This window comes from Bactrocera neohumeralis, chromosome 5 (genome assembly GCF_024586455.1).
Source record: "Bactrocera neohumeralis isolate Rockhampton chromosome 5, APGP_CSIRO_Bneo_wtdbg2-racon-allhic-juicebox.fasta_v2, whole genome shotgun sequence".
In the NCBI taxonomy this organism is placed as follows: Eukaryota; Metazoa; Arthropoda; class Insecta; order Diptera; family Tephritidae; genus Bactrocera; species Bactrocera neohumeralis.
In genome coordinates this window covers 4,418,530-4,432,818 of record NC_065922.1, presented here as the reverse complement: position 1 = coordinate 4,432,818, position 14,289 = coordinate 4,418,530, and positions in this window count along the sequence as shown.

Below are 14,289 nucleotides of genomic sequence, written 5' to 3'. Positions count from 1 at the left end.
CCCTTTTAAAAATCATATACTGAAATTTTAAAATCAGTTTAAAAATGAATATGACAAAATTAATTAAAGATTTCTTTAAATTCTTTCCCTTTTAAAATATTTTTTTCCCCCGAATGGGGTATTTGTGAACAGAAATTTTTTTTCTAGTAACAGGGTTTAAAAGGGGAAAAAAAGGGGGGAAAAGGCATTTAAAGGGGATTACCTTTATATCTTTTTTCATAACCTTTAAAGGACTGGTACTTAAACCCCTTTAAAAAACCCCAATGTTTTTTCGTCAGTTTTTTGTTTTATATTTCGGCAAATATTTTTCCATATTTTTAAATATAAGCAAAGAAACAAATTTTCAACCCAAAACAAATAAAACCAAAAAATTTAAAATAACGAACAAAAATATTTAAAAACAAAAATTTTATTGTTTTGGCCAAAAATCGAAAAATTTTAAAAAAAGGCCCGCAATTGAGGGCAGAAAACCCAGGTGGGGAAACCACAAATTGGGGAAATGAACAATCACATATCACACCCCCCAAACCCTTTTTGAATTTTTTTGGGAAAATCACGATCAACCAGCAAGGACGACGAAAAAGTGCGGGGAAGGCGAGCTTTTGTTAAACAAACGAGCAGTTTTTGGTTTAGCCGACCCCCCGCGCCCCCCTTCCATTGTTACTAAAATATTTAATGATTTTTGTGGACAATAAGGGAGAATATTGAAATAACTGACAATGACCATCAAAATTATGAATTCAAATATAAACACATTGTTTTGTGTTGTAAAAAAAGATTTTTAAAAAGAAAAAGGGCCCAGAGGGCAGATGGCTTTGCTGAGGAAGAAAAGGAAAGAATCACTATTTTCCCCAAATTGAAAGCAAATGTTGCGCGGGAAAAAAACAAGCCCCCCTTTTCTAAACGAGGGAACTTGGTTGGGCGGGATCTGCAAAATTGAAAAGAAAGTTGTTTCGGTGACGCGGGGATTATGTTGATACCCCGTTTTGATAAATCAAGCGGTTTCATCTTTCCCTTAAAAATGTAATGATTTTGGTTCACGAATCCCATCGAGTTATGTTTTGTAGTTGAAAATATCCTTTTAAATATTTTTTGAAGATTGTGAAGTTTAATACTCTTAAAGCCCAGATTGCTTTTTATTTTTGCCTTTTACAGACTTTCTATGGACTTGGGTTTAATTTCATTTTTTAAAAATTTTTAAAAAAAATTTTTTTTGATTTTAAACAAAAAAAAATTTTTAAAAGTTACTTAAAAATTTTATGCAGTTAAATGTTTAGGATTTTTCTTCTTGAACCATTTTAAACCGTTTTTACAAAAATTTTGTTTAAAAAATTTCGAATTTTTAACCCGTTTTTTTAAAATTTGGGTTTTTAAATTTTTAAAAGGGCCAATTTTTATATAAAATCCTATTTTAGGGTTTCTGAAAAAATTTTGAAAAAAGTCAAAAAGGGAAACGCCCAGGCTTTTAAATTTTCTGAGAAACTTTTAAAGTAAATTTTTGTTCCCCCTTTTAAAACAATTCAAAAAAATAAAATCCCCCTCCCCCTCCCAAATTTTTTTTAATAATCAAACTGGAAAAATTTTTAACTATCCCAAAACCCTTTACAAATCCCCAAAACCCATGGGTAATAACCTGCCTATCACCCAATGGGTGTTTTATTACTTTTGCCAAAGATTTTTTTTTTATCAAAACAAAAATCACTTTAAAAGGGTTTCAATTTCACCACAGCTTTTTTTTCACGGTCGTACGGACTTTACTCCCTTTTGTTGCTTTGAGGGGGCCCCCTTTTGGTGCAAAAACCCTTTTGGCTGGGTGCCTTAGCAGCACATTGTTTTCGATTATATAATTCAACAAAAAGACAACCCTCATAATTTATTTTTGGTCTGCTTTTCTCCGGCGAAAAAGGTTTGAATGGAAAGGGGAATTTTGCTCCGTTTTGCCAATGTTTTTTTAAAAATTTGCCTTTTTAAAAAAAAATGCGAATAGGGGACGCGGTTTTTCAAATCGCATTCCAAGATAGTAGCATATCACAATACCATAAATAGATTTCTGAGTGGCGGTCATTTTTATAAATATTTGAATTCAGAGCGATATTCAGAAATTCTGCTTTGAAAAAATTCAAACCACTTTGAATATTCATATATTTAATATTTATAGTGTTTGGCATCAAATTTTAAGAAACTCTCGGAAATCAAATGCCCAGTTTTGTCAGTATATATTCAGTCAGCAGTATGTCAGGGGGTAACACATTCCATATCCATATCTGCGATCCCTTGGTGCAGAGCCGAGTGTGTTGCAGAACTTCTGGAACACCACCATTATCACATTGGTTATAGGTACATATAAAAATAGTTTCTTATATCTCCATCAATTCATAATTAACTATTTTTAAATAAAGTTTTGATAAATTTTTTGCTATTCTGAAACAGTTTTTAAAGTGTGTAAAAGTGGCAACGCGTGTTGAATTCTTAAGATTTCTTATAAATGAGTTAAAGTTGTACTGAGTAACTTATCTTTGTTTTTAAGAATCTAAATAGTTTAGTGAATGATAAAATGGCTAGCCGCAAATTTTTTGATGAGGTCACAAGGAATTTGATTGTACGGGGGGCCCAGGATGAGAAAACGGGGAAGAAAAATAAAAATTTTCCCAAAAATATTTTTAATATCGTTAGGTATTTTTCCAAAACAAAAAAACAAAAAAAAGGGGTTTAAAAGGGAAAAGGGAGGGCATCAACTCTTCGGAAGGAACGGTTAAAAACCGTAAAAAACGAGTTTCCCCGGGGCGAATATAATTGAGGTTTTCGATTTTTTGGGGAAAAAATTTAAATTCATCATCTGGGAGATACCGAAAAAAAATATAAAAAAAGGATTTTGGATGAAGTTTCCAAAAAGAAACCCTTTTTCTCTGAAAAAAACCCAAGGGGTTTGGTTTTAAAAAACTGTTCATGACAACAAAAAAACAAAGAATTCCCCCTAAAATGCGCCTTCTTCCAAAATTTTGATGAAAAAATAAATTATAAAGTTTCTTAAACACAAAAAAAATTTCCGATTCGGGAAAATTAAATAAATTAAAAAAAATTTTAACAATTTTATCACCCCTCAGCAAAAGCAAGGAAGGGAAATGGCTTTTATACTTCCCCCTTTTGGATAATCCAAAATCCTTAAGCAACTTTTTGGGGATAAAAATGATGCCCTTGGGAAATTAAAGAAAAAGTCCGAAGATTTACCGGGTATTTTCGCTTTAAAAATTGGGGTTTGTTAGGTTAGGCACCGGTTGTGTTCGATATCGGGACTTTAAGAACCGATCGCCAAAATTTTTTCCAAAAAGGAAACCTTTGCTCAAAAACCAAAATTTTTTAAAGTTTTATTCCCCCCATCAATGGGGTTCTAAAATTTTTATCAGAAAGGAAAAGATGGGTTCAAAAAAATTTCTTATTTGGAAAAAAGGCGAATTTTTGAACCGATTTCCCCAACCCTGGGGGTTTATCGGGGTGTCGAAAATTTATAACCCAATTTCGAAACGGGCAAAGGAATTCCCCGGGGTTTTTGGTCCAAGGGGCGTGGCCCCCCCCATTTTCCCCTTTAAAAGCCGGGGGGCCCTTCCCCTTTTTTCGGTAAAATTTAATTTTCCCGACGGGGTTTTTTTTATTGGGTTAAAAACTTTTAAATTTTAAAATTTTAAACCCTTTTTATGGGGGGGCATGGTTTTTTCCAAATTTCCCCCTTTTTTTTTAAAGGTATATGGAAAATTTTTAGGAAAAAACGACTGGAAGGTTTGGTAACCCTACTTTAGTAAAGTTTTGGTTATTTAAAAAAATTGAAAAGGGGGAAAATTTTTCCAAAAAAAACATCCCCCAATTCCTTAAACGATCCTTTTTGCCCAAAATTTTACTTTTAAAATCTTTATTTTTTTGGGTTTTGGGTTTTCTTTAATTTATAAGGGTTTTGTTTTTTGGGAGCGGGGGTGGGCCAAAAATTTTCCCCTCTTCGAACTTAACCCTCTTAGAGCCAAGCAGAAAACAAAAATTAAGTTTCTCATCATGATATTATCTCACTACTGGTTACAGCCAGCGTGACGGATGGCGATGGGACGGACAGACGGACGGACGGGACAGACAGATGACATCCGGATTTCCAACTCTACTCGTCACCCTGATCACTTCTTTGGTATACACATAACCCTCCTGCACTGACCTCCCTTTAGTTTTAGGACTCTAAAGACAACCGTTATGTGAACAAAACTATAATACTTCCTCTCGGGGTGAAGTAGAGATATAAAAAGATAAATATGTTTGGAAGACAATTTCAGTAAATTGGTGAAAATATTTCTTTCATAACTTCTATGGACTACATAAGTTCAATATGATTAATTGCTGACATGAACGAATGAAGAAGTTGGAAAGGCAGAATCTGGGCTGGCTTGAACATAATAAACTTTATACATTGAAATGAACTATTTTATAAATATTTTTTATTCTGGCAATATTTCAAAGCTGAGATCAATTGTTTTCTCTAAAATTTTATTTTCAGCGCTTATCTGTTGATATTTTTTTAGAAAGGTAAAATTTATCTTCATATTTCACACATTCACCCAAAAGCAAAATGTGTCACACATGATGCGTAGTTTTGTGGAATTCTTTGTTATACATACACCCAAAGGCGGTGAAAAGACACTGCAATAAATGGTGTAAAAGAACACTAAGAGAAAATTAAAGCAGTATTTTTGTTCCAATTAAAAAAAGTATATTTTTCTCATAAAAATATTACATTTGGAAAAACTAACCAAAAAACTTTTAGTGCAAGAGAAGACTTTATGACTCTATATTTATGCCACTACAACACTTAAGCACTTAGTTAAATAACCAGAACCAGCAACTAAAGTAAGTAAATCATAGTTTTTTGTACAAAATATTTTTCAATTAAAAACAGACGCTCGAGGCGACGCAAATGAAATTTATATGCATGAATGTACTGACTCCGTGAGCATAAAAGGCGACCATCTGCACTTTTGCCGACAAAGTGGGTCAAGCTGCATGAAACTAAATATGCCAAACTATTCACTTATGTGCACCTTCATACAGACAAACATGCAATCAGACTTACACACACATACATATACACATACACATACCCACATACATACACACATACTTTCATAAGTACATATATTTATAAGGCGAATGGGTGCAATTCACCAAAGTGAATGTGTGTTAGTGTGTTAACAGCAGAGATACATTCAGTGTGCGCAAATGTTGGAGCACTTGCATACTTTAAGGCGCACTACCTCTATTGCCACGCCCATAATAGATTTAGAGCACAAAATAAATTGTATTCCTGGTGATTCAATGAAAACTGACAACACGCAGCGTTTGAGCGCCTGTGCGCATGCTTTTGTACAGTCGTGTGTGTGTGTGTGAGTAGACAGAAACCGTTATAACAACAATGCCTGAGTCAGATCGAGAGTTTATCAAAACATTTGACACTTACAAGGACGCTTCACCTCAGCGCGCGCCGGCATACGCTTCGCTTCCTTCCAGCGTTTTGGCGCTTGCCAACCGGCGGTGGCGCATGGAAGTGGAGCGCAGAAACACACGGTAGACGGCGCTTTTATGTCTTTTATTGCTCCATTCTTTGTTATTTTGTTGTGTCGGTTTTTGTCGTGTCAGAGTGTTGTTCTTGTTTTTATTGTTGTCGTTTGTGCGTTATGTGTTTGTTATTTTTGCCATCGGTATTTTACATGCTTTACTTTGGACGAGTTTGCGATGGCGCGATACAAATTACGGTGAAAAACATTAAACGCAATTTGCAGCCGACAGTTTGGAAGGGAAAACATGAAACATTGAAAGTCTTACTTCACTGCATAATTTATGGCAAAGGTCGCTCGAGGTCTGAATTAGAGCGGCCAGGAGGAGATCTCTTAGAGATTGATGTGGTGCTTAGGTGTGGGGGTGGACATATCGAGGGAAACCGATTGTCCGTGTAAATGCACTCAGTATCAGGATGTGACGCAAGTCAAATATCTGGGACTGACCATGAGTGAAGGATGTTTTCACTCAACACTTGGCGAGTGAAAGGAGCGACTGCAGGCAACTGATAGGCAAATACGACGGATTTTGAGGAGCGATTGGGGTCTCGGACGTGTTTTGGCACCATATATCGTGGCTTGTTTGTTATGATGCTTAAGGTTAGATGTAGGTGGCAAGAACGTTGGGACAATAGTCCCTAAGGCCAAGAGTAGGAGTACATTCAGGGTGAATTTGTTGAGGATAACCCAGACTTTTCTGTCTCCTCCTTCAGGGCATGGGCCTCTGAATGCATTTTGCAAAGAGGCACCTTTGATACGTGGGGTGTTTTGCAAAACCGGGGTTGAAAATTGGTCGCACTTAATGCCGAGGGTTCCGAAATACTCGGACATTGGGGAAAAGTGGTATGGGGATTAGCTGGACAGATTTAAGATTCTAGTAGCAGACGAGCTGACAAGACAAAAATATATGGTGTGATCTCCACTGGTCGGAATACCGAACAGTTAGGGTCGTTTGCTAAATAATGAACTGTTTCGAAAAAAAGTTTGGAAGTTAGGGTTAGTTTCTGTATGATTGCTGTTGTGTAAGTGATGTTGTATGGGGTGATTGGCCACCAGTCAGAGCCATTTGGAAGCTCAAGTTTAGTAGTTTTTTACGAGGTCTGACCGGAACAAGTTTGGTACCATTTCAGGATTAGGTAACTCAATGCCCGATAAAGAACTGCCCCTCAAAAGTATTTGGTTTGGTCTAAAACCCAAATCGCGGGAAGAACTGACTTTGTCAGTTGAAAATGTGGGAGTTATAAAACTCGGCTGCCCCCAAAGGCACGAAAAAAAGGTTTTAGATGGGCCTCGAACCCTACCAGTTTGTTTGCAGCCATTTAAGCCCGTTACTGAAAATGCTTAGTTCAGGTCTGATCAACGGATATGATTTGATCCGCTGTTCTTTTGAGCGCCGTGGAGTAAGGCTGTCGTCAGCAGGTGCCCCGTAAAAACACACCGGACGTTCACGGATAATTCGGCAAATGTGGAAAATGTCGAAAAGCAGTGATATTGTGTGTATGGAAGTGGATTTTTGGCTCGAGCAGGAGCTGTTAGCAAAATTCACTCTTTCAAAAAATGCTCAAACCAATATTAAAATCAAAGTTTTCTTTAATATTTTGCTGGGTCGGATCGTGGATTGAGCATGAGTTGTTAAATTTGTTTGATCGTCAGACGAGTAAGACCGGGTTCCTATAATATTTGATAAAGCATTAACGCAGTTATCTCAACATCTGAAATATTAGGCCGGAGACGGGGGTGATGGAAAAATTAAATGTTACAGTCTCTTTTATCAGTAATGAAGAAGTTCATCGAACGACAATTTACGAGAAAGTCCCATGCAAATATCCTGGTAAGTCCAGCTGTTATCGATCAACCACTTAAGCGTATTGACTATTTGGAATTGGACTATTCTACAGAGCCGAGTTTTTTTCAGGTTTTTTCATGTAAACTTTAATTTCTATTATTATCATTTTGCGTTTTGAGAACTGGACGTTTTATCACATTCACTCACAAAATAGTAGTAGAAAATTAAAAATTAGCGAGAGGTTTTTAATTGAACTGAGAACTTACGTGCAAATTTTAATACAACAAAGTTGCTGATACTCGAATTCTTCTTTTCGTTATAAAAATTCATCAGTCATGTTCCAAAACCGAATGAAATTGATGTAATTTCGGCTTTACTAACCGAATGATTTAATTTCAAAGTCTTACTATTTCTTATCGAAACAGCTGTTTGTAACGAATGACATTTATTTTCAACTGATAAGAAAATTTATTTTTTTAATTAATGTTAATTTTCTTGAACAAACATGAGTGCGGCCGGGTGAGTATTGGAAAATAATGATAATAAGATTAGAAGTATGCTTTCCAAGGATAATTCGAATCCGTTCGAAGTTGCTGATGTTTTGTTTTATTACTTTTATTAACTATTTTATATTGTTGTTGTTCCCGGCTGTCTAGAAAGGGACTATTCTATATTCGTTTGAGGTTTCAAAGCCGAGATCGTATTGGTGGAGACTATAATTGCGATTGGTAGACAATATGTAACAAACTCGAAGGTGTATTTCTTGGAAAAATAATGTATACCTGAAATTATTGTTTGTATTGCTAGCAGTGATTTCTGATTATTACTCAGGTAACAGGTCCATTAAAGTGAAGGGTTCTATTGACTTGATCTGTATTTCATCTCCTTATGTTAATATCTTAATTTCACCAATTAAATTTTTAACTAAGATCTGTAAATTTCATCTCCTCATTTGTGATTAAACGATCATCGCAAATTAATAAAGACCTGAGGTGCAAAATTTGTTATATATCAATTTTTGAGCTTATCTTTTGAAGATTTTTAACTGATATTTCAGCTTAATATTACAAAGGTCGCACAATGGAAAATGTAATGCAGAAATTCCAATATGACAATGTCCAGTGAAAGCTATCATTGAGATAAGAAGCAAAGAGCAAGTAATTCGATAGACCTTTTATATTCCACTTTGATACCGAAAAATTTATTATCGCACAGGTGTTGGTTGTTGACAAAATCCTATCAGAAATATCTTTGAAGCCTGAAGACTTATGCTAATAATGACTGAAATAACTTTCGAATTAGCCCACTGTGCGTTACATCAGAGAGCAGTTAATAAAAAAATGCAAACAAAGTGAGGTCTATCAAAGGATAAGCGCAAAACGAAGCGAGAATATTCCTGATTGTACAATCATTTTCTCACCTTTGTGAGTACAACGAGTCAAAAATGTTGCAAGGTAAATTTGTTTTTACATAATACTTCGAAAAATGTTGTCTGACAATGTTGTGAACATTGAGACACTCCCTACTGCGACTCGATAATCCTCACTCAAGTTCAAACACCTAATTTTATATTCTTATCTGTGTGCACCTTAAAGCAGTAATTACATAGCCAAAGATTAAAACTGCAATTGCAACATTAATTTGAAATAATTTTATCTGCTAACTCATCTCAAAGGCAGCCGTTTATTTTTCATGGGCGGTGCAAAGGCTGTGCGGCTTTGCATTTTCATACATTATGTAATAATCGCATTAGTCGAAATGCTAATTGATTATTCATGAGTTTGCTAGCGTCCTTTATATGATTGAATTTGTAAATTGTGGTTATCCACATTAATTTCAATAAAAATGTAAGCGAATTACATATGCCAACACACAAAAGCACATGGACAACTTATGTACATATATACAGGTATGGACGTATGATATGTATATATGACTGAAAGTATATATCGTCACCTGAAATACAGAACAACGTAACATCACTTTTCATAAGTTTACAGGCAAAGAAAAAACGTTGCAAAAGAAGCCACTCATATTGAAAAAAATTTGAGTTTTGGTTATAAAGTGGTTATTTTAAGTTACATAGTGGTTAATATTGGTTATATCTGGTTAGGATGTTATAAATTGGATATATCTACATGAAGCTATATATATATGATATACTAAATGAAAGCAATAAAAAAACTCAGTTTCGATTTTTTTTTTTGATGATACGTTGTTTTACATTTTAGGTGACAATATACACTTTGTTTTGTTTTTGTAGCGGCATTCACGAAGCAATTATTCAGTGCTCCATAGAAGCAATATTATTTATATAAAATAATGCGTTTACACTTATTAGCATAAATTATTTTTTTATTTATGTTGGTTCCTCTGGTTATGTATCCAATATGTACCTGATATATATGTTTCTGATATGTAAAATTGACAGTTTAAGGTCAAAATTTGATATTTATTTAATTTTAAACGTTAGTTAATCCCTGATAAAAGCAATTTGTCACAATTATAACCACAAAAATTTAATATTTTTAACATATAAATCATATGAGTTATTAAATGAGTTATATTTGTGGGTATTTTTTGACATTATTAGAAAAAATGCACTACTACATGAATAAAAGCAAATATAAAGACCTGAAATGCAACATGCGACAAATGGACGAAAAAATTGATACCGTTAGATAAAATGTTTCACTTAACTAAAATATTATTACTTCCTTTGGAAAACCAAACCAAATCAACTACGCTACAAGCTAATGCAGCCACCCTAGTACGCTCACGTATTTATTATGTATTTGCGTATTATCGTGGAAGTTATCGTTGCGACCGCATTTTTATTAAAAATGCAAGAGGCCAACAATTGAAATGAAATGTATGTGTGCGCTGTGTGTCACGCCTGCATATTTGAATAAAATCGATATGTCGATGTCGGCAGTCGGCAAGCGACCCACAATGGCGTGGTGAAATAGGACAAAGGGGAGCAAAAGCGAGGGAAATCGTGCAAAGGATGCATGGATACGCAAACGAATACTTATGCAATGCTAAAAGTGTGCTTGTGTGTGTGTGTGTTTGCTTTCATTCAATGTTTCGTGGCATGGAACTTCTGTGCCACACGCACATGCACCCTGAACATCCAGTGTTCGGTATAAACACGCGCTCACACAAACATATGCATATTTTATTTCTTTATAAATGCATGTAAAAGGGTTTATGTGCTTTTGCAGTGTTTACCAGTTTCTCTCGGCACAGCGGGCCTTCAGGTTTTGAGGTCAATTTGCGCATATTAAAGTGCCCCGCTACCGAGAACACACTGACACACAGAACTCTGTGTGTGAAGGCGCACCAGCATTTCGGTAAGGCAACGTATGTATATGTATGTGTGTGTGGGGGCTCCGTTGTGTGGCGTTAGAAGCAACAGGCTGTCTGTTACGCGGCAGACAAGACATTGCTAATGCGGCAAGAGCCTTGGCTGGCATGACAACCACGGCTGGTGTTGTTGTTGATTAATGTGCGAATATTTTGGGTCGCCCTTTTTATGTTGACCCACATCCAGGATGCAGCTATTCACCTCTGAACTTATTCTGCCGTCGCCATTTTTGCTTTCCTTCGCATTGTTATTGCTGTTATTGCGTGCAAAGTGGTTTATAAAACATGCAAATGACATATTTATTCTTTAGGAAATGCCTGAGTCACTTTTACATTGTTATAATGCTGCATATGTAAATACAAAAACAAATCGCATGTATTTTTGGCTTAAAAGTTGTGATTGAGCACACTGTTGGTTGTAGCTCACAATAACGGCGTTGCTTCGCGGCTTGAAATTCAGAAGAAGCGCAAAAAAGAGGGTATTTCTTAGTCGCGTGCAAGCCAAAACTAAAACTTTTCCTAGAAATATACTAATGGAGATTTAAAATTCCTATGGTTCGCTAACGATATGGTAACTATTGAAATATATTTTTCTTGTACAGATAAACAATCGATTTAGCGGAATAAATTGAAGTTGTGCAATATAATTCCGCCATGAGTGCCGCTAAAATGAAGTTGAAAACACTTTGAATAATTTTTTGATTGTATGGTAGAATCCTTTGAATGGTCTAAAACAAATAATTAAAGTTGAGAAGTTGCCACCTGTTTGAAAATTTAAATTCCATTAAATGTATATATTATACTAACACTATAAACTAGAGTCGTTTAACAAAGTAGAACTTATAAAGTATTTTTTGAGTAGAGTTGCTACCTCGTTAAATTTTAAATCAGAAAAATGGAAATAAATATTTTTTTGTTTGCAATAACCTCCTATTAGGAGCACACGTATTTTAAAAATAAAAAATGATTTTTTGAGTAGAGTTGCCACCTAGTTGAAATTTTAAATCAGAAAAATAAAAAAAAAATATTATTTTATTTACAATAGGAGGGTAAAGAGCGCACGTATTTTGAAAAAAAAAGATTTTTTTAATAGAGTTGCCGTCTACTTAAAATCTTAAATCAGAAAAATTAAAGACAATATTTTTTGTTTGCAATAGGGGATTAAAGAGCACATGTATTTAAAGATTTTTTGTGTAGGTGGCAATTTTAAATCAGCGAAATGAGAAATTATATTTTTGGTAACAGTGATAAATTGAAAAACTATTGGTTTGCGATTATAAGGGAATTTGCTTCGTCTCTTCTGTCCGATCTGATTAAAAGTCGAATTATGGCAAGCCAAAGCGACTACAAATTGGGAAAAAATTCAACTGATTTGTTTTTAACCGCCAGTTTGTTAATTGTTGCTTTTGTTTTATCGTAAGTCAAAATAAATCTAAATAGTCTTCTGTAAAAGTCATGTATTTATTTTTATTCATGCAAGGAAACTCAAAAATGTATCAAAAATATTTAATATTTTAAAATTTCGAAAGAATCGATACAGAGTTTTTTTAATTCCCAAAAGTCGACGTGTTTTCAGGCTAACTCACTAAATAGGTTTCTTAAGGCATTTAAAGAAGGCTTACAGTATAACGTATTTTTGTGAAGCACAGATTTTTTTTAACGGTTCGGCAGTTTCTATTTTTGTGTACAATAGGGTATTTTTTTTGAACTATTAATTTCAATCCCGTCATGAAATTTCCTTGGAAATACCCTAAAAAAATGTCCTGCAAATTTGAGCCCTTAATATTAACAATAAGGACTGAACAAAGGCATGTAAAAATTTTCCATTGAAAATATACGAAAATCGTGATTTTTTATCTTTAAATTTGTATAGCTCAGAGCCGTTTTATGGTATCGCTTTGACTTTAGACACAAATTCTTCAGAATTGAACCCTCTACAAAAGTGCACCTTGCGACAAAGTCGAAACTCGCTCCGGCGAGGTAGTTCGGGGCTCTAACCTGATTTTTCCACGAATTTCGCATTTTTTTGTATATACGAGTATCTCGTAAATGACATGAGCTATAGAAAAAATGTAAATGACATTGTGCAATACATACATCTATAAATATTCCATAAAGCTTTACTTAAAGAGCCGAGTATCTCGAGAAGTATTAATGATAGCGATTTTCACCTCGGACTTTTTTTATAACAAATAATATTGTCTACTATTTTGTTATTGTCTATATTTGCTTAAGTTCTTACAACTATTAGTCTTGCAAAGCGAAATTCACATATCTACACACAATGCGAACTCTACAGTAATTTTAATTTTGAAATATTTCGGAGACTTCGTAAAATATGAATAGAAACTACGCATCTACACCTAACCACACAAACTGAATATGCGCGACGCCAATGCGTATGAGTGACCCCAAACGCCTAAATACGCAATTTCCTCAAGCGAGCAAACTAAATGCGCATTTCAGCGCCGCAAGTTGTTTGGGAGTTTAGTCAATGAGATTCAATACAATGAATATGAATGATGAGCGAAAGTAAGCAGCAATAATAACTCTAGAAATCGGCAGGCAAACGAGTTATTTCATACATTTTCGCTTTGCGAAACAAGGGCAAGAACAAGCATTGCTGCACACATACACATGTATATTAAGAAGCAGGCATGTATTATAGGATTGAAGGATAATAGCAATTACTGCAGTTAAACGATTTCAGGAATTTGTGCAGCTAACTCGAAGTAAATCTGTTAATTGAATAGAGAAACAAAACAGAACGATTAACCTATATTCCCAATATTGATTTCTCGGCTATTGTCTCTTTAATGCGACTTGAACTACAAAGGCAGGCAATTAATCAGTTTACTGTCACTGCATCAATCCATGGTCCTTCACTGTATTTTGTTTGTTTGTTCGAGTGTGTGTGTGTGCGAAAATCAGTTTGCTCTCAGCCAAAATTACATTTCACATTTGTGTCCAAATAAAACAAAATTTGGGTTAAAAGGTTAGAAAGTGCAAGAGAGATATGCCTACGGATAAATATATCACAATAATGCGCTCCTAGTAGGAAAGTAGGTCACGCAATGTTTGTCCTTGTTTTCGGTTTGCGATGGTTTATGCCTCAGCTTGGATTACAAAGAGCACGCGAAGAATTTCAGCTGAAGCCGGCACACGATACACACACCGCCATTTATATTCCAAAAACGCGCTGTCATTTATTATACTAAATAAGTATAAATGTCACAAGTGTGTTTGCGGCTTCGAAAATATTTGAATGTGCGTGTATATGTGTGTGTATTGGCTGCAGTGTGAAGGAGTGCAGCGCGGGTACAATATGAGATAGGGCGTTGATAAACGTCTCCGAACGTGACTGTGTTCGAACAAACAGACACGACACCACCGCTTGTGGTCGGCTGTGGTACAGAGGCGTGGAAGATGATTATATGAATTTCAATGAATTTGCGTCAACAAGGAAGTGAAACCGGAGAGTTTATAAATAGGATAAGACTCGTCATGGCAGAAAGCATAAACGGATAAAAATGATAAAGTTTTGTACAGTGT